Source organism: Peromyscus maniculatus, chromosome 16, assembly GCF_049852395.1.
Source record: "Peromyscus maniculatus bairdii isolate BWxNUB_F1_BW_parent chromosome 16, HU_Pman_BW_mat_3.1, whole genome shotgun sequence".
Classification (NCBI taxonomy): Eukaryota; Metazoa; Chordata; class Mammalia; order Rodentia; family Cricetidae; genus Peromyscus; species Peromyscus maniculatus.
In genome coordinates this window covers 35,628,618-35,649,601 of record NC_134867.1, presented here as the reverse complement: position 1 = coordinate 35,649,601, position 20,984 = coordinate 35,628,618, and the positions used below count along the sequence as shown (strand labels likewise).

General features: G+C 41.5%; 1 long non-coding RNA gene across 1 annotated transcript in view; it reads right to left on the bottom strand.

Moving 5' to 3' along the window:
- LOC143268880 (uncharacterized) overlaps positions 1-2,668 on the bottom strand; it is a 76,743-nt gene extending 74,075 nt beyond the window's left edge. The window contains exon 1 of the long non-coding RNA XR_013045027.1: positions 988-2,668. This is a non-coding gene — a long non-coding RNA (uncharacterized LOC143268880). The remainder of the gene's footprint in view (positions 1-987) is intronic.
- Between the last annotated feature and the right edge of the window lie 18,316 nt (positions 2,669-20,984).

Sequence of the window (20,984 nt, the reverse complement as noted above, 5' to 3'; positions counted from 1 at the left end):
CAAAAGGGTACGAAATCCTACAAGTCATTAATGACAAAATATAAGAATGTTCTCTTTTGTAACCTGAAAATATCACTTGTCCCCTAGTACATAAATCCCAAGACAAGGCATACCCTGCTGTTCCAAAATTAGAAAACAAACAGGATATGGGAGGAAGCAAATGCTTAGGATTTATATTCAAGCAAGTCTTTACAGTTCAATACATACAATCATTCCTCAGTACAGTTGAGAATTGGTTCTAGATCTCCCACTGACCCCAGGGTCCCACAAATGCTCGAGTCCTTTGTATAAGCTGTTACCACAGATAAACTTTAAATTATCTCTGTATTACTTACAATACCCAACGTGAAGTCAATGCTGTAGCAAATAGTTGTACTACTATACAGGGAATAATGATTTTTTTTTTCAAGTCTGAACTTGTTTGGTACAAGCACTGTTTGTTTGCTTGTTTGTTGTTTGCAGTCAACTCATTCAGAGGCTTCTTTTCTTAACCAGACAAGTAGTCAAAACCAATACATCTATCAGAATGGAGGTTGGAGCAAGCAGAGCAGTTACAAACAAAAGACTGCTTCTAGTTTTGGGTCATGTGGGTCTTGGTCTACCATTTTTTTTCTTCCTCTTGCCCACCACAGGGCCAGCTATGGGGGGGTCATCTTCTTCCCTGAATAGGCCGAGACTTTCTTAGAAGCCATCCTCCACCACAGTTCACTATGTTAGGAGTGGGTGGGCTAGGCAGATCTAGTAGTAAACCTATAAAGTTGGGAAGCTCTCTAGGGAAAAGTAATGGCGCCCTGGATGTAGACGGTTTTTTCTCTTCCATATTTTCTAGTGGTTATTTCTTTAATCTGGCTGCAGAGTCCATGGAAATGGAAGTCCAACTATGTGGTGATACAAAGAATTTGTATGAGTTGTTGAAAAGAAGAACATAAAGGAATGAAATGATGAAACGAGATAGCAGGGCTGAGACATGATCTAGGTATCACTGACCTCCTGATCCATCCCTTTGTGGATATTTGTTAGCCAAGGAGCCAGCCAAACTGATTGATGGTCTTTCTGAAGGCCTGGAACCTTGAGGGTTGGTATAGTGAGCTAAAGGAGTAGCTGTGTGTGTATCACTCAGAATTGACTCACCGAGATCTTGATGGTTGCCCCTCTAGGATAAGAGAGAAAAGTCAAGATCACAAACAAAAACACTTATGAAAGAACCTTGACCTTCATAGGTAGTAACGCTAGGATGTGCTGTGGGTGGGTGGAGTGAATGAAGACCTGCCTGTCAGGCTAGGGTAAGTGTTTGTTCCCTAGTGTTCCAGACACTGTCCTTTTGCTATGGTTCTTACTTGTCATCTAGGTTTACACCCCTATTACTCCAAATATGAATGCTACTTATACATTGTACTCAGGGATTGAGGAAGGCTTAACATGAAAAAAAATTAATCAAGCACAAATACATCCTTATAATTTGCTTTTGTGAGCGGCTTCAAAATTTAGTTAATGGATCTTAAAAAAAAAAAGCAATATTGCAGCTGTTGTTTGGTGACAATCAAGCTTCCTTCCTGGAGCCAGGCTGTTGGCAGACTGAAAAGGGCATATGGCATGCTGTTGGGACCACATTTGATGCGGGGAAAAGCCTGGGGTAGCATTGCTGAACTTGAATCTCATACACTATGTCTATGGATTTGTCAAACCTTGAATGTATGGCAAAAAAGACTGTAGGGTCCTTTGACAAGGATTTGCCTACTGAAGTCACCCTTGGACAAGATTCAAATTACTCAGGAGCAAAATAAGTACATAAAGAACTAAATAAGTGCATAACGAGCTCTTCTCCAAATTCATCAATTACAGAACAATGAACCCCTTAGAATGAGTTATTTCCCAGGGGCAAACCATGCCTTTTTCGTTTTTTTTATTTCCAGAGTCCAGGCAAAGTGCCTGGTGTATGGTAGGTGTTCCATAAACACTCATTGAACTGAGCTGAACTGCACAGCCTCATGGCCCCTGCACTGGTCCCTGCCATCAGGTCAACAGCCGCACTTAACCTTGGCTCACGATTACACAGAAAGAGCATCTCCAGTCTCCCCAAACTGATGCACTCCCCTAAAGCTCTTCTATTGCACACCCACCTTCTCAGCACCACACCAGCTGAAGTTTATACTTGCAGAGCTCAGTGAGGTGAACAGTGCAAACCATGAACAATAAATTCCAAGGAGGGAAGGACTATGGCCTTTTGTTTTTCAGTCATGCAGTAAATATTGTTTTTGTTGGCTCTTGGCAAATATTTGTTAAAATACTGAACCAGGAACCCATAATTTCCATGGTTTCCTCTCGTGCTAATAATATTCAGAAGGCTTTAAATAATATGAAGTAAATTATCCTTCACATGCTCACATAATAATGGGAACTGGAAAAGTGGTGTTTTGTAAGGCAAGCAAGCCATCCAGCCAGGAAGAATTCTGATAAGGAAACAACACACACACACACACACACACACACACACACACACACACACACACACACTCACTCATTATAGACAGAAGTTACTCCTCATCCTGTAAAGCACAGTAGAAATGTTTGTGGGAAAATGTAGGTATTTCAAATGCTTTCTTTAAAAATAACAAACAACCCCTTATGTTTAGCTTGAAGGATTTTTTTTTTTTTACATAAGGTTAAGAACTCTCAATATCATCAACTTTATTAGGCTTGACCTAATCATTCAGTCATCTGTAAGCAGTTCCTCCATGGAGTTGCCGTCTGTAGCTCAAGAACGAGAGAAGAAAGAACTCTGTTCTAATCCGAGCTACAGTGCTGAAGAATCCGGGATGTGGTGAATAATGAGCCTCTTTTCTGGTTACAGAGAAAAAGCAGAAACTGAAACTGGTCACATTTAATCTAATACAGGAACATTTATAGTAAGCCAGAATACAGTATCCAGTTATTCCAGTCAACAACTTAATAAGCAGAATTCCAGGAGAATGATTAAGGCGAAAAGGAACATCCAAGAAGGCTATTGCTTGCACTCGTTTGGCTATGTTTATGAAGTAACCACCTTGTTAAGCAACAGGCACAGCACAAAAACAATAGGAAGAGAGCCAGGCCCAGGCCCTGCGGACAACAACATGCAATTAGGGATCCGCAGTCCAGCTCTGCACTCCCCCTGCCCTTCTCCTGCCTCTCTGCCTCTAAGGTTAATGCCAGCCATGGGCGAGGCAATAGGGGCTATTGGCCTTGCCCCGAAGGGAAGAACTTCTTAACCAGGATCCATGGGGACCATGCTCTCTGCTGAGTTAGGTATCAATAAAGAGTCCTGAAAGAACAAATTAATAACCCCTCCATTGATCCATGGGAGATCTGGAATGGTGGCTTGGGCACAGCACCAACAGTTTGGGCACACTTGATCCAATTTAATCTAGCAACCCCAAAGCCAAACTGCAAACACAAACAACAAATGAACCGGGAGCAGCCAGGCACAGTGGCCGGTTGCCCGTAAAGCCAGCACGGAGGCTGAGGAAGGAGGACCACCACACGTCTGAGCCGCCATCTAAAGAAACTCTAGACCAACCTGAGCTGCCGAGTGAGAGACCCTGTCTTAATACAACAAAGCAAACGCACAATCACAAGATTCCAGATTCATTTTACAGCATACACCGCATCCATCAGATGCCCTGTCAAATCGTGACTTTGGAAAAAACTACCTGATCAACCTGTGTAAAACATTAACAGTCACATAGAGATTCTGCGGTGATTAAATGAGATGGTTCATGAAACGCACTTGGCACAGTGTCTACAGGCAAAAAGAACTCGGCCGATATATTTTTGTGTCAGCAATATTATTGTATCATTTCTGGTATTATTATCCCTCCTGTGTGCTTTTTGTTGAGGAAAATAAAAGTCCTAGTTAGGGTGAAGATTTCAGGTACAAGAAGAGACCACAAACTTATATTCTACTGATACTACAAGTATTTGTTGGACTTCTGTAAAGTACCCAGATTGGGTACCTCCCTGATTCAAATAGGTGCTTACAGTGGAAAAGGCAGAATCATAGAAGAATAAGTAAAGTTCTTATGAACTGGACACAACTAGGATCCAAGTCCTGAGGGAACAAAATTCAAATATCTGGAGGAGGTCAAACACTGAAGTGAACTTCAGGGTCAGAGTCACATTTATCTTTATCAGTCAGACAGTACAAATATAGAGAACACTGTTATACAAGCCATTGACCTCCCCAACCCTAAAGGCTACAGAAAATTCTCCAGTCATTGATAAGCATAAATTACACAAGAGATGATTTGTGTGTGTGTGTGTGTGTGTGTGTGTGTGTGTGTGTGTGTGTGTGTGTGTGTAATACTGACTTCCAGTATTTACATCATAAAGTAAAACATAGCATACAGAAAGGAGGGGTTTACCTTGCCCTTATCAGTATGATCTGAAGGTTGGTTCAGAAAGAAAAATCTAGCAATAGACCAAGGGTCAAGTTCCAGCTTAGTGGGACATAATGACACTAACTTCCAAATGTGCTGAGCATTATTACAGATGTAAAGGCAGTTAGTGCCTCAGTCTGAGAGCCTGGATCCCAGGTTGTCCATCACTGCTCATAAAGGGACTGACATCATCAGTGGAGTGATCTGAAAGTCTTCAAACTGTCTGCATACCATTTCCTGACCACTTTGGCCAGTTATCTATATGGTTTCCACAGATGGTGGTTCTGTGTGAAAGTCAGAATCATCCTGCCGGAAATGTGGATGACTCAGAAAACTGCACCAGTGTCTTTTGATTCTATTTTTTTCCTCTCTTTACTTATTTTACATAAACTGAGAGGTATGGTAGCCAGACGTGGTGGTTCATGCTTTTAATCCCAGCATGTGGGAGGCAGAGTTAAGCGGATCTCTATTGAGTTCATGTTCAGCTTAATCTACACAGAAAGTTCTACTCCAGCTAGAGTTGCATAGTGAAACCCTGTCTCAAGCAACAAACAAAAAAGCTAGAGATGTTGTGGAGGGATTCCCTATGGTCTGTCAAGAATTCTTAAAGCCAATTTCAATCCAATATTCAGCGTGACATACTTCTACAGACGCTGGAAAATTCAACTTTCCGTATGCGCCATAATTACCCTCAGCAACAGCAGTAATATCAGTATCTTCTTGCACCAGTTTTTGGATCCCTGATTGCCACAGGGCATCATAAAGAGTCAGGCAGCATCCTGACAGGAAGCATTATGGGAGAGGTAACTCCAGCATAACAAATATGAGTCTTTAATAGTGTGTAGTGGACATTCCCCTCAATGGTTCCATAGGCAGACTTTATCTCTATCTTCCAAAGCTGTCTACTGTACACACTTTTTGATTTGTTTTTTGCTTGTTTTTGTTTTATTTTGTTTGAGATAGGGTTATTCTATGTGGCCCTGTCTGGCCCGCATCTCACTAAATAGACCAGGCTGGCCTCGAACTCACAGAGATCCGCCTGCCTCTGCCTCCTGAGTGCTGGGTTCAAAAGCATGCACCATCACCTTCAGCTGCACACACATTCTTGAAATTGGCAGAATGTAATAAAGTCACTTCCTCTGTTCCCAAGCCATGAAGAAAGGGAGGAAACTCATGAAGAACCTCCTGCCAGCATGACCCAACAACAGTATTATGTGCTTGACATCATGTTGGTAGACAGTTTAAATGTCTGGATCCCAAAGCTCTTTAATATAGGAGGCTATCTATTCTGAACAAACCATTATTGCACAGTTCCAGGAACAGTTCCCTGCACTCCTCAAACTCCTACTGGTACCCCTTCCTCTTTTATAAGATCCACATTAGCTTCAGAAACCTTCAACTTTCTTTTTCTACTGAAAGATTTGGGGGTTCACACCATAAACGGCTTCTGCAATCCAGAAACTCTCTCTTCTGCTAGCACCAAACTATGTTCCATACCTGTTATTGGTTTAAAACAGTCACACTCTTGTTCTACCAGGCCTGTCCATCCTGTGGTGAATGAGCTGTATGCATCCCAGGATAGCTATGAATGAGACCCAACACATTTGTAGATGACAGTATCATGTCACAATTTGCACAACTGTGGTAAAATATGAGTATATGGCAATAATGATGTTACCTGCTCCCCTCCCCCGAGCCAGGCCACCCAAGCCTCCCAGGCAAGCTACATAATATCGAATAGTATAAGATACATGAATCTGGCTTTGTTGCAGTCTAGCTGTTTCCATGAGTGGGACACTTCTCTTTCTATTACCTTACTTTCCTTCTTGTGAAATGAAGATAACAATTTTCATTCTCCCTCACACTATTTTTGAGTCAAACAACGTGACATTTGCAAAGTGTTTCATATCAAGGAAAGATCTATAGGTGCTTTTGTAGAATCATTAGTGTGAGCTGAAGCCCAAGTGTGTCTTCAGGGATGCCCTGAGAGCAAGCACTGTTGGACTTCATCTTTTCCTATCCTCAGAAAGTGGGTGATCCTATGGAACTGTGAACAGTTGAGGTAATAAGTTGTTGGTCCAGGAGAAACTTCATCATCACCAGGGACCTACGGAAGGTTGTGGGGTACAGGGAAAGGCGAAAGGAATACAAAGTTATTTCCAGGCTATGACTAACTTCTGGATGTGTGCAGTAGCTGAGCTTTATGACACAAACAGTCAGTTTTAGTTAACCTAGAGTTGAAAAATGGGTGAACAGGAAAGATAAAAAACACAAGGTCAGCTTTTCATCATCCTTCTTAGTTTTGTATTCTATTGTTGGGGGCAATAAAAAAAATTTAGGGGAGAGGGGGTTTATTTTATTTTGTTTTGTTTTTTTTATTTTGTTTTTTTTTGGTTTTTTTGAGACAGGGTTTCTCTGTGTAGTTTTGGTGCTTGTCCTGGATCTAGCTCTATACACCAGGCTGGCCTCGAACTCACAGAGATCCACCTGGCTCTGCCTCCCGTGTGCTAGGATTAAAGGCATGCACCACTACCACCCAGTAAAAGGGTTTATTTTTAGCTCACAATTCCAGGTTACAGTCCATAACAGGGAAGTCAACTTGTCAGGAACTTAAAATGACTAGTCACGTTACAGCCACAGTCAAAAGTAGAAAAATGAATAGATGCCAGCTTACTTTTTAGCAAAATCTCTCTGCTCTTCTAGATGCAGGACTCAGACCCAGAGAACAGAGCTACTGATGGCGGGTTGTATCTTCCTGCTTCAATCAAATAATATAGATAATTCCCCCACAGACATAGATGACACTCTTGCTCTCAGACTCTCTTCCCAAGTAATTCTAGACTGTTTCAGGTTGATAATTAAAACTCACCATCCTATCTTCATAAGTAGGTGCCATATTTCAAACTTTCCCTTAAGACCCCATGAGGCTGCCGCCATAGTATATTCTTCCTCCCACCCCCAAAAGCATCAGGGTGGGCCTACAGGCAATGTATAAAAATGCCATCAAAAGTAATTTAAGATCCATAAAAAGATGCGTGGCAGCTAGTGAAACAGTTTATGGTGGTATTTTATTTGTACTGAAATGTGATTCTATTCGTATGTTAATAAATAAAGTTGCTTGGAGGTCAGAGCTAATAGCAAGCCATAGCAGAGCTGGGCATTCATGGTGCACACCTTTAATCCCAGCACTTGGTAGAAGAGCTAGGTAGATCTCTGTGTGGTCAAGGATACAGCCAGCATTGGAGACACACGCCTTTAATCTCAATACCATAGAAGACCTGGAGGGCTGTACAGACAGGCAGTGACGAGGCAGTCATGTGTTTGGGTTTACAACCAATGAGAAGGCAAAACAGAAAGACTATATAAAGACAAACACACAGGAGGTAGGCCCCTTTTGGAGAGGTCTCTTGGCTTAAGAGGCTAGCTGCAGGGTAAGGCTCTTAGCTCTGATCTCTTGGCTTTCCTCTTTGCATTGGTTCTGTGTTTCTTATTTAATAAGATGGTTGGTTACATCTACAACAATTCTCATGTTTCAAACAACAAACACACTGTATTTTTAAAATCTGATTTCTGCCTAACTTTCCAGCATTGGATAACCTCATGGACTTCTAATATGGGGGTGGGGGGGGGTTGGGGGGTGGGAATGCAGGTGCTAGGCAATCAAAAATGGGAAGGAAAAAAAAAGAAAACAGGAGAAAGCATAGTGGACAGGGATCCACCACTGAGCTAAACAGCTTTGAAATGAAAGCCAGAAGAAAAAGTAAAACATGGAAGTATTGGTGTCTCAAAAGTCTGTATTGTTTCCTTTAGGAAAAGAACTTGAACCAGGATGTTCTTGCTTCCAGATTCCTGTTCTCAGTTCTCTCTTCAAACATTGCTAAGTCTGGATGAAGATACTACTTAAGGAAAATGTATTTCCCATTAAATTTAAAGTTCAAAATAAAACAAAACTCTCAACCTCCCAAATTCCCTTGAAAACATAAATACTTTGAATCAACGCAGGAATTAAATTTGTCTGTAACTCTTTGTCAGAGTATCATACAGTCTAGAAAGAAGTGCTTCAACGGTGCAAAATATGGGCTCTCTTTCCAGAAAACTGTGAGGTCAGAGGTCATTTGGTACACCATGTGCCTCTGGTGCTTGATGCTATTTTTCCAACCTGTTTCTCTATTTCGTTTTGACCTGTCTTATAGGTCAAGACCTCTGTATCCTGATAAACTCAACCACCTGTTCCAGATGTTTAATGTTAAGTAACCTAATTCAATTCTAGAATATCCATCTGATTGTTTCTAGGCTCCGAAGTTGGCCATCTTGTGTATTTTGTCTGTTATTTTCTCTCTCTTTTCTTATATTAATCATAGCCATTTTAAAATATTTATCTAAAAGCTACATATAATAATATCTAGGTCATCTGTGGGTTTGTTGTCTTTTGAAATCCAGCATTCCAGTCATCTCTTCCTGTTTTATAGCATACCTTGAAATTTTTTAATTTAATACTAAATAATATGAGAGAAAGGTTATGAGGTTATGAATGATATCTTCCTCAAAAATGGGGGTCAAGTTTTCTTCTGACAGTCAGAAAATAAGTACTTGTGACAACCTTGATGCCCATTTCCCTAGGACATGATCGCTGCTCCTAGAACTTGCAAGTGTGGTCTACACTGACAGCCTGTGGTTATGTATCAATGCTCTGTACGTGGGCAGCACCATGTGGCTACAAAAATCTCTGATCAGCCACTTGACAATGGAGATAAGAGTCTATGTTCTGTGCTGGATTTCTTGGAGGTTCTTGACCTGAGAAGTCTGCCTACGTGCATAATCTCTTGCTGATAAAAGTAGAGAAGGGAGAAAGAACCTTGGAGCGTCAAAGGCTAGACTACAACTCCTTATTAGGAAAGATACAAGATGCAATCAGAAGATGAGACATAGCAGAGTGCATTGTTCATCAACTGCTTCATCCACTTTCTGTCTGGATGTATGTCTTTGCACAGGGCATGTGTTTCCTGGGGAGCCAGTTTCCTCACACAGACAAGGGTAGTATGCACAGTTCCCAATGCAGAGCCCCAGCTGCCATTGTGGGGTGGTGAGCACAACCCCATCCCCTCCCTCGCAGCAACCACAGCAGTGACTCTTAGTTCCTGTGCAAGATGCCATCCATTCAGAAGGTACCACTGTTAGTTACTTAGAAAGCATGTAAGACCCTAAAGACTTTCCTCAGCTCTTGGTATCTTTGTTCCTACACCTATAATTTAACTGGATGAACTGTCAACATTTATAATCAAGCCCCCAAATGAGATGGCATTCATGATGCTTAATTTGGGAGAGATGTTCTCATGTGAATATCTCAGCCCTTCATTACGCACTTAGTGAATCTGTGTCTTAAACTCATTCACTCAGAGTGGATGAGGATTATTTTCTAGAACCAGTACCATGCTGGAAGAACTTCTTATTCTGCTTAACAGGTTGGTTTTTCTTTTTTTAAAGCATAATTCCTAAGTAATTTGATTTGATAGCTAAACTGTGAATTGACCTGGCTTGTTGGAGGTTATGCTCAGTGACAATGTAATTTTTGTGTTTCTCTTCTGTGGTCCTTGACCTAAGAGTGCTTATGAGAGGTCACTGGCTCACTGTGATGCCCCTTCTAGGAGGTGAATTCTGAAGATTCACTCATTCATTCATTCACTCCTTTTAGCATCCCCAAGAGATCAGACTCCCAAGCCCAGGTGAACCCTGAGTTGAGAAAGTCAATAGCCACTAGGTTAACTAACATGGTGGGAAAGTGACCGCCTGGGGTGCTGACACTTACTAGTCACAACAACCCTCTCAGAATTCAACCTGTTCTCTTCAGTTCATCTTCTTCACAGGATTATTTCTCTACAGTAACTAAGACAAGAGCATGTAAAAGAAGCTAGAGAAATGGGGAAGGGAAGGGAAGGAAAACAGGAGGGAAGAAAGGGAACACAGAAAGGCAAAGGGAAGGAGAAAGGGGGAAAGAACCAGAGAGAGGAGGGGAGAGTGGAAAGAGTTCAGAAGATCAACAAAAGCAACCGAGCAAACATCAAGAGATCCGCAGGCAGAGCCAGCTCCGCCCTGACTCCTGCAGGCTTCCCATACATTTTAAATATGGACTCCAATACTGAAAGGAAAAAAGAACTCTAATTTTTCTACATAAAAACTCAAAAGGGCTTCAAAAATGTTGCCAATTGCATTATCAATTACCAGATACTGGGATGAATAACATTCAAGCTTTAATTTTATTATACTATCCTAAGCTGAGGCTTTGAGAGAGGGAGGGAGGAGAGAGAGAGAGAGAGAGAGAGAGAGAGAGAGAGAGAGAGAGAGAGAGAGAGAGAGCTACATGGCAGCTTAGCACAGGTTTCCTTGTAGAAGGCTTTTCCTGTAGATAGGAGCAGAGCTGACAGTGTTTCCTGTGTTCCCCTCCTCCTTCCTTGCAGATAGAACACAGTAAATAATTGCAGAGGCCAAATTTAGAAGACACAATGCTTAAAACTACCAGATAGGCCAGGAGTGACTGTACGTGCCCTTAATCACAGAATTCCAGAAGCTGGTGGTAGAGGGCTGCATAATCAAAGTCAGAGTTGGCTATGTAGCAAGACCTCAAAAGCAGCAAATAGTTCCAAGCACCACCAGCCCCCCCCTCGCCCCCCACCCCATGCAGGTCATTTAATGTAATCATTCTTTTAGGATTCACATCCAACAAATATCTAGTTTACTAGTGGAAATATGAAATAACAGGATCTGGAGAGTTTCCAAACTTTTACAAGCATATTCTCTCTGTCTCTCTGTCTCTGTCTCTGTCTCTCTCTCTCTCTCTCTCTGTCTCTCTCTCTCTGCCTCTCTCTCTCTCTCTCTCTCTGTCTCTCTCTCTCTCTCCTTCTCCATGCGTGTTCCCGATGTGCGTGCACATGAAGTGCATATGAAGGCCAGAGGTTGATGTCCAGGGCATTCCTCAGTCACTGCTCTACCATAATTTTTTTGAGACAGGGGTCTCACCTAACCTGGAGCTTGCCACCTCAGCTGGAACAGCTGACCAGCAAACTCCAAGCGTCTGCGTGTCTCCTCCTCCCAGGGCTGGGTTACAAACCTGCACCGGCAAACATGGCTTTTTAACAGTGTGCTAGGGATCTGAACCCAGGTCCCCATGCTTGAGCAGCGAGAATGTTATCTGCTAAGCCCTCTGTCCATCCCTGTTCCTTTCTTCCATATCTTACCTTATCAGAGCAGGAAGCCACATCCCTTCAGCTCCTTCCTTGCTCTACCATCTGAAACCCAAGTCCACAGTGTTACTTTTAGAATTAAAAAGAAAGCTCTTGACAATATGGTGTTGAATCCCTCCGAGTTCTCTTGTGAGAAGGGCAAGTTCGACTTTATATTTTTTAATTATTGTTTTCCAGTAAGCTTCAAATACTAGACCACAAAACACATGAGTGCACAATCAAAATAAAAAGTTTCAGTAAATTTTTTTCAATTTAAGGTCCCCCAAGTCCTTGAGTGTTTCTTAGCCTCAAAAACAAGGTGGAAAAGGAGAAGCAGTTCTGGAAAAGCTGTCCTCTGACTTTCATACACACACCTTGGCATTCATACACACACACACACACACACACACACACACACACCAACTAACGATGATGATGATGATGGTGGTGATAATGGTGGTGGTGGTGATGATGGTGGTGGTAATGATGATCATGGTGATGGTGGTGGTGATGATGGTGGTGGTGGTGATGATGATGATGATGATGGGGTGGGGTGGGAGGGTGGGGGGTGATAGTGATAATGATGATGGTGATAAACTTTCCTTTAAACTACAAAAGGCAATCAAACTACTTACCTAAATGGTTTTAAGAACACTAGGAGTTACATGGCCCAGAGTCTTTCCTTACAGGCTGAGAGGAACTAGGTGACAAAGGGGGATTTAATCTAAAGTAAGACACGGTTCTGTGTGTTAGAGAAAAGAAACCATCCGTCTCTTCGAGATAAATTCAACACGTGTTGACTCAGACTCCTATTCAAAGCATATGGTAGCGACATGGAGAAAGTGAAGACCACCTCAAGCTGGGCCCAGGGAATTCTAGGGATGACAAATACCTCAGAACATCTCTTGAGACAGGAGCTGCACGTGTGCTGACTCACCAGTTTCCCATGTCAGTTTATATTTAACTCCCTTTCAGATGGCATGCTGGGCATGAGGTGATGTCATTGCTACCGTCCAACTAACTAGGACGTGCCGATTGCCTCGGGCAACTACTTGCTTCCCAAATGCTGCTTTACCTTATATGTAAATCTGAGATATTCTGAAAAGTTTCGGAGGAGACTGAAAGTTCATAATCAAGTAAATAAGAATATTGTTAAAGCTTGCATTCTACTTCTTAGGAACAATATTACTAAGGGCTGCTTGTGTGTACATATATCTCTCTCTCCCTTTCTCTCTCTCTCTGTCTTTGTGCGTGTGTATGTGTATATGTACATTAATGTGTGGATGTGTATAGTACATGCACAGTAGTGTGTGGATGCACATTGTCTGTGTGCACAGAGCCCAAAAGAAAACATCCCGTGTCTTCCTCTATCACCCTCTGCCTTATTGCTTTAAGACAAGGTCCCTCACTAAACTAGAAGGTTGTCCTTTGGGTAGGCTGGCTGTCCATCAAGCTCTTGGGATCCACCTGTCTCTGTCTCCCAGTTCTGGGGTGACAGGGTCATACAGCCATGCCTAAGTGTGGGGATTTGAACTCAGGTCCTTGTGCTTGTGGAGCAAGCTCTCCTATTCACTGGGCCTAACCTGGTGTTTTCAAAACAGTTATTTTTTTTTAATGTATCAGTATCTATTTCTAGTTTAAAGATAGTGATCTATCACTTATTTTTTTGAGGAGTATAAAAATGTTTTGTTGGTTGACTATTTAAAAAGACAGTTCACTATTATCTTAAACTTTTAATGAGCTCTCTGCCTTCACTAACATGAATATTTTAATTTGATTTTTAAACCTGGATCTCCACTGTAAAAATAATAAAGTAGTAACATTTATATGAGCTTGAAGAAAGGACTGTATACATTATAAATGGCTATAATTTCTTTCAAGTAAGTTTAACCATGAAAAATGTGATTTTATTATATAGTTAAACAAAAATATATGGTCTACTGTGGCAGCAAGTGTTTCTGAGTTTAGCCTTTCTGTTTCGTACTTCCATGAAACTGTAATTTACTATAAATGATAATAAACCTCTTGTGACAAGGTAACAAATGTTTTGTTTGTTTGTTTCAAGAAGCATGTGCTCATTCAGGTACTGGTCTATCAAACACACTAAGTAAGTATACAAATTTTCAGAAAAGCTTATTTCTTGCTAACCTTGACATGCAGATTACCTGACCAATGCGAACAGATCACCGCATGCTCATTACTTTATAAAAGGTTTCATACTGTCTGGGAATCTATGCATTGGGGGTGTGTACAGGTTGAGTAAGAGCCCCGGCCGGTGTCACCACCCATCTGTTGTGTGACGTTGTCTCCACATCTCCCAGCCCCTGATTTGTGAAGGGAACTGACACTGTGAGGCTGGATGATGCGCAGGTAGAACGAATACAACCAATCTTGCATGGGTCACCTGTGAGTGGCGGCCACTACAGGCAGAGAATCTCCTTTTTCCAAAATTCTGAGACCATAAAGGTTTCCAATTTTGGATCTTCTACATTTTAGAACATTTCCATCTCTCTCTCTCTCTCTCTCTCTCTCTCTCTCTCTCTCTCTCTCTCTCTCTCTCTCTCTCTTTCTCTCTCTCTCTCTCTCTCGTTTTTTCAAGACAGGGTTTCTCGGTGTAGTTTTGGTGCCTGTCCTGGGTCTCACTCTCTAGACCAGGCTGGCCTCGAACTCACAGAGATCCACGTGGCTCCGCCTCCCGAGTGCTGGGATTAATGGGGTGTGCCACCACCCCTTGGCCATCTCTTTCTATGCCCCGTTGACCTACTGCCTCCCAGTAACCTTAAACAGTGTTCTCGATAACATTGTGCATGAATTCATTTCATGGTATAGAATTGTCCACTTGTTACTATCATGTCAGTGCTTAAAATTTCAGGTTTGTCAGCACTCTAGACTTGGGATTTTAAGGCCAGAGATGCTCAACCTGTATTATGGTTCATGCATATGAAGATTACTCTTGCAGGTTGTGGTGAGGCCTATGTGATGACTATGTCCTTCTTCCTTTAGAAGGGATGCTCAAAGGGAAACATGAGTGTGTATACAGGGGGAAGCCAGCCACCAAGTGGGAGCAACTACTTCCTGAAGCTGTCAGGGCTGCTGGGAAAACTGGGGGAGAGTGGAAAGATGGGTGATCAGAAGGCCTCTTAGGAGTCTGCAGCACTAAGACCCACCCACCTTGTACACTCTGGAATGAATGCTTTCATCTATTCAACTGGGATTTGCACTGAGTGGTCTCTATGGTCTCTGCAGTCTGCTGTCTTCACAAATAGTGCATATTGCAAGGATTTCTGCAAAAACAAAACACTTGAGAGAGCAAAAATCTGCCATTAGAAAATGTAAGTACTCACAAAATAGCTTATAAATGACAATATGCATTCTGACAGATTTTCCAGCACATTTTTTATGTCTGCAATTTTACTTCCTTTTAAGTTATCTTTTTGCCTCAAGCTATTGTAATTCTTAGAGGTGGTTTTTTTTTTTTCATTTAATTTTCTGAGCACAGTGTTCAAATGCCTAAGGGTCCATCCAAAGTCACGTGCCTGACAGCACCGTCATTGACAATGGATTTGCTCTGTGGACGCCCAGAGCGTGAGAGAAACAGCTCAATTCTGCTCTTAGGGGGTTGCAAGTAGTGAGGCATAAAAACAGTCATCATTTGGCAACAGAAAAGTCATGAAAGGATGGCTCGGGAAAGCCACAGAAAGAAGGCGCAAAAGAATGGGGGAGGGTGGCCCACTTGAACAGCAGCATAAAGATAGGAGATTTCTATAGAAATCACCGATAGGTGAACAGTCTTCAAATCAGGACATTAGTGGACGCACCTTTTACTGAATGAAAGAAGGAGCAGAGGAATTTGCGGGGGCAACTTGGTCCAGTAATGACTTCAGTCACATCTGTCCCTCTTTGATATGACAATATTCAAGAATCATGTGGAATGTGAGGGACGGCTAGCATGTAGCTGTGTGCCCAGAGCATGAGAGTCCCTGCTCACCTGTCTGTGAGTGTGTGGGCTGTGTGTGTGTGGTCACTCAGAGAAGAGAGCTAAGTGCCCTGTGAGTGAAGAAGGGGAGGCCACCATCGGACAAACAGCTGGCCTGGATTTTCTCATGGATACATACAAGAAGAGAAAAAGAGAAGCATGACAGGCATTCTAGACCTTCAGAATGGAAAATGTTGGGAATGGTGCGGCATATGTGGGAGTGGGAAGATGGGTGATTTGGACCCAAGGAAATGTGGGACAAGTTGGAAAGGGTGAAGAAGGCACTGGGATACAGGAGCCAGAAATTTAATCCTGCTTTTTATTTTCTATCTTCTACTCCTATGTTTAACCTATTATTTTCATTTCTAGTTCTTTTAGGATATAATGTGTTCTATCACCAACATATGTATGTGTGTGTGTATATGTGTGTGTGTGTGTGTGTGTGTGTGTGTGTGTGTAACTTCATGTGTATAGCTTCATAATAGTTTCCAGGGATGAATGACAGATTCAGGGGGAAGACTAATAATGCTTATTTATTTCTCTTCTTGTTTTAGTAAATAATACCTAATATTTTTTTACCACTCTTAAAAAAATTCCATGTGTATGGGAAAATAACATGAAGCCCAATAAATATGTATTGAATTAATATATATTCCTTGAGAGAAGATATCATTTTCTTTAGCATGCCTTGCTGCTTCTGCTGTGATGTTTTGCATTCACTACACATCCGACAACTAGAAAGTATTGAAAATATTCTTCTTCAAATGCAGGTGTTGTGGGTTGTGGAGGTAACATCTCAAGGACAGATCAGTGGTGACACCAGGGTTTGTATCAGCTCTCCCCACATCCCCGATTCATAGGTTCCCCAGGCACAATGGCACCTTTTATAAAGTAATGAGCATGTAGTGGCATGCTTGTATTTACCAGATGATACGGTATGTCTAGATGAGCAAAACATGATTCTTGAATATTATCATATCAAAGAGGGACAGATGTGACTGAAGTCATTACTGGACCAAGTTGCCCCCGCAAATTCCTCTGCTCCTTCTTTCATTCAGTAAAAGGTGCGTCCACTAATGTCCTGATTTGAAGACTGTTCACCTATCGGTGATTTCTATAGAAATCTCCTATCTTTATGCTGCTGTTCAAGTGGGCCACCCTCCCCCATTCTTTTGCGCCTTCTTTCTGTGGCTTTCCCGAGCCATCCTTTCATGACTTTTCTGTTGCCAAATGATGACTGTTTTTATGCCTCACTATTTGCAACCCCCTAAGAGCAGAATTGAGCTGTTTCTCTCACTAGCTCTAAATCAACCTCGGTGCTGTGTGTCTTGATGCATTCTATTGCTTTGGTACTTCCATGTTTTCAGTGTTGGATGACTCCCAACTCATACAACTGGGAAGGTCATCCATTTATTCTCTGTACATATTTCTGGCTTCGGCAACCAGATCAGGATCTTCTTGAAAGCAAAGACCACATACCTGTTCCTATTCCACCACGTTTTAACATAATATTACAAATAAAATGCACAAAATGTTGTGAATTATCTTTTGTATTCCAAGGTAAATAAGAATAAATTACTAGCTTTTCATTCAGTGCTTTGGAAAAGATTGAGCAATTTGTAGAATTTCACACTGAAATATTCTTATACCTAAAGTTTGATGACTTTGAGAACCATTTACCTTTTTTAGTTCATCAGCCAGTCAGCAATTTTCCCCAAACATGTACTATTGATACTATCCAATTTAGTCTTTGTCACTTTAGTAAGTAATGGCTTGAGTTACATAGGCATGGCATTCTCTAGTGTTTTGAGAAGCATAAACTTACCAGGTATGAACATAAAGCCCTCAGAAGTTTTATTTATATAACCAATAAACACAAAATACTTACCTATAGGCTGATATAAATATGCAGTCTTATAAAGCATCATAGTTCCTAAGACCTTAGTAAGCATGTAATCTTAGCTAAATATGGACTATTTATAGAATTTTTACAGCTCAAGCTATTTCCCAAGCTTTATATAAGGAATTCACTCAATGGTAGATTTGTTTATACTCAATGCTATGTGAGAGGTTATTCATAAGTTCTCAGAAATAAGTTTCTGAGAAATACCTTAAATTACTTAAAAACTTTTTAAAAAGGCAGCAATTTCCCAGGGAGCTCCCTATGGTCTTTGATATCTTGAAAGCAAAGGAATTTCTATACCTGTTCCCCTCCAAAACTTCAGAACTTTCAAAAAGTTTTTGCCTCATAATCAAATATATAAGATAGTGTCAACATCTATATATCCTACCATGGGTTTTTTTAAAAAAAAAAATAAATAAAAGGCTATGATGTCCTATTTCATCCAAATGCTATACAGGAATTTTTTAAATGCTACAAGTATTATACCTGAAAATATTCATATAAATGTAAAATGGTATGTCTCCCACATTGGCAAATTCTGCATCTGACAGAATTATTTGTAGTACGATGAACATACAGCATTTTTTTTTTTTTACAGACAGGACACTACTTGAAAATGTGACACACACACACACACACACACACACACACACACACACACACACACAGTACTATCCAGCCACTAAGAAGAACTAGATTCCGCCATTTGGAGGAAAATGGATGGAAAAGCATCATGTTAAGCTAAATAAGGCAGACTCACACAAATATTGTGATTTTTCTCTCATATGCAGAATCTAGACTCATGGGAGGCTACTTAGAAAGGAGAAGGGACAATTAAGAGAAGGAGAGGTGATAAGGTTTGGTTTTGTGGTGCTGGAATTTGAACCTGAGATTTTATGCATGCTAGATGTCCTAATTATTGCTGTGATAAGACACTATGAGTAAGACGACCTAATGAAGGAAGAGTTTATAAGGGACTTATAGCTACAGAGGGTAAAGTCCATGACCATCATGACAGGTAGCAAGTGGTGATGGTGCTGGAGCAGTAGCTGAAAGCTTACATCTTAACACAGAAACCATGAGGCAAAGAGCTGAGAGACACTGGGAATGGTGTAAGCTTTTAATACACCTCCTCCATAAAGGCCATGCCTCCTAATCCTTCCCAAACAGTCCCATTAACTAGGAACCAAGCATTCAAATATATTAGCCTAGGGGAGCCATTCTTAGCCAAATCACTATACCAGATATGTGCTCTACCACTGAGTTATATCCCCAGCCAATGGAGGAGCTTTAAAAATGATAAGGTAAAAGAGCACTACATATACACCCTCATAATGAAGCCCATAATTCTGTGTAATGAACATAGATTAGTAAAAATGACTGAAAGTATACACACACACACACACACACACACACACACACACACACACACACATTAAAAGATCTATGTATGACATTCTGTCCTGCTAAGAGCACAATGAAGTTAGTGTGGCATATCTGCTCACAATCCAGAGAGGAGGGAACCATGAACAACACAGCAGTTAAAGAATACAACTAAGGATAAAAGATTATGAGTTACCCATATTAAAGATTGGCAGAAGGAAACCAAGGGACCAAAGAAAATCATCAGAAAGATGGAGAAAGCTTGTGAGACACCATCACAATACGACCAAGTTATCAAAGATCTGAAAGGATTGCTGTGGGTGTGGCAATGGAGAAGTAGATTGGTGGCAATTTGCAATGCCAGGATCAGTCACATTGTGACAGCTTGAATAACAACTTAAGTATGATTATTTGGACATAGTACATATAAGGTGCCTCAGAGTACATATATGTGTGGGTAACATGGTGGTGCGTGGATTTTAGCAGTATCTAAAGCAGTGGTTCCCAACCTGCAGGTCTCAACCCCCAAAGACCATCAGAAAACACAGATACTTACATTATGATTCATAACAGTAGCAAAACCACAGTTATGAAGTAGCAATGAAAATAATTTTATGGTTGGAAGTCACCACAACACGAGGAGCTGTATTAAAGGATCGCAGGATTAACCACTGCTCTAAAGGGATGTGTGTAGTGGGTAGCTGTTCCAGCTTTGACTTTGAAACACTGCCCCTAGAGTGACAGCAGGTAACTGCCACATCTGCCTATGACCTGCCCCTGGGGCTGACTTTCCCCTGGGGTGTGGCTGAGAGGGAGCCCCTTAAGACTCAAGGTACTCAGGCCCCTTCTGGATACCTCATGGTCCTGAAGACTGGATGGGACACCAAGCCAGAGTTCTCCACTGGATGGTACCTCATCTCTCCTGATCCTGTAACCAGCACATATTGGATGTATATAAGTTATCCCAGAAATAAACCCCTCTTGATTACCAGATAAATTACGTGAAATTGCCTCATTAATTACAGTAATATCTGGCACCCAACGTGGGGCACGAACCCAGAACCCTGAGATTAAGAGTCTCATGCTCTACCAACTGAGTAATAGATATGAAGACAAAGAGAAGATGGCTTAGTTGGAGGATGAGAGGTCACTTATATGTGAGAGAATACACATACGTCAATAAACAGCAGCAAATAGAGAAAGACAAATTGAAAGATATGAAAAAGAAGGAAAGAGCATGCTTTTATAAGGGAAATGAGGATGTCAGCTCTAAAGAACAAGAGTTCTTATTAGAACTCTGTCCAGCAAACTTCCTCTATCAACAGAAAGTTCTCCAAACTATTCAGTATGGTCCTTACTAGATATATGTGGCCACTGGGCACACATACTATAACTGAGGAAAGAAACTTTTCATTTTGATTCCTTAAAGCGCATTTATTGATTTTTTAAGACAGGGCTTCACTGTGTAGCCCTGGCTACCCTGGACATTGGTACATAGAACAGGCAGGTCTCAAAGTCAAAGAGATCTGTCTACCCCTGCCCCTGCCCCCGCCCCTGCCCCTACAGTGCTAAGGTTAAACAAGATATGCCACCATGGCCACCTAAGTACTTTACATTGTAACACTTACAGGTGGAAACTTTTAAAGAACTGAGCGAAACAGCTGTGGCATGTAGGAAGGAGTGAACTGAGGCTGAGGATCCCTCTATCCATCCCAGCATCACATCTGGAGCTGTTCCCATCACCTGGTCTTCTACAGGAATGTCACTGAAGCCGGAGGATGGGTTAAAAAAAAAAATGGTGGGAGTCTAAATGCCAATGTGGCTTGCTGTGGATATCGCTCTATATAAATAAAACACTGATTGGCCAATAGCCAGCCAGGAAGTATAGACGGGACTAACAGAGAGGAGAATTGAGGAAACAGGAAGGGAAGGGAGAGACTGCCTGGAGCCACCGCCAAGACAAGGAAGATGTAAGCCACGAGCCACGTGGCAAAGTATAGATTCATAGAAATGGGCTAAATATAAGAGTAAGAGCTAGACAATGGTAGGCCTGAGCTAATGGCCAAGCAGTTTAAATAATGTAAGAGTCT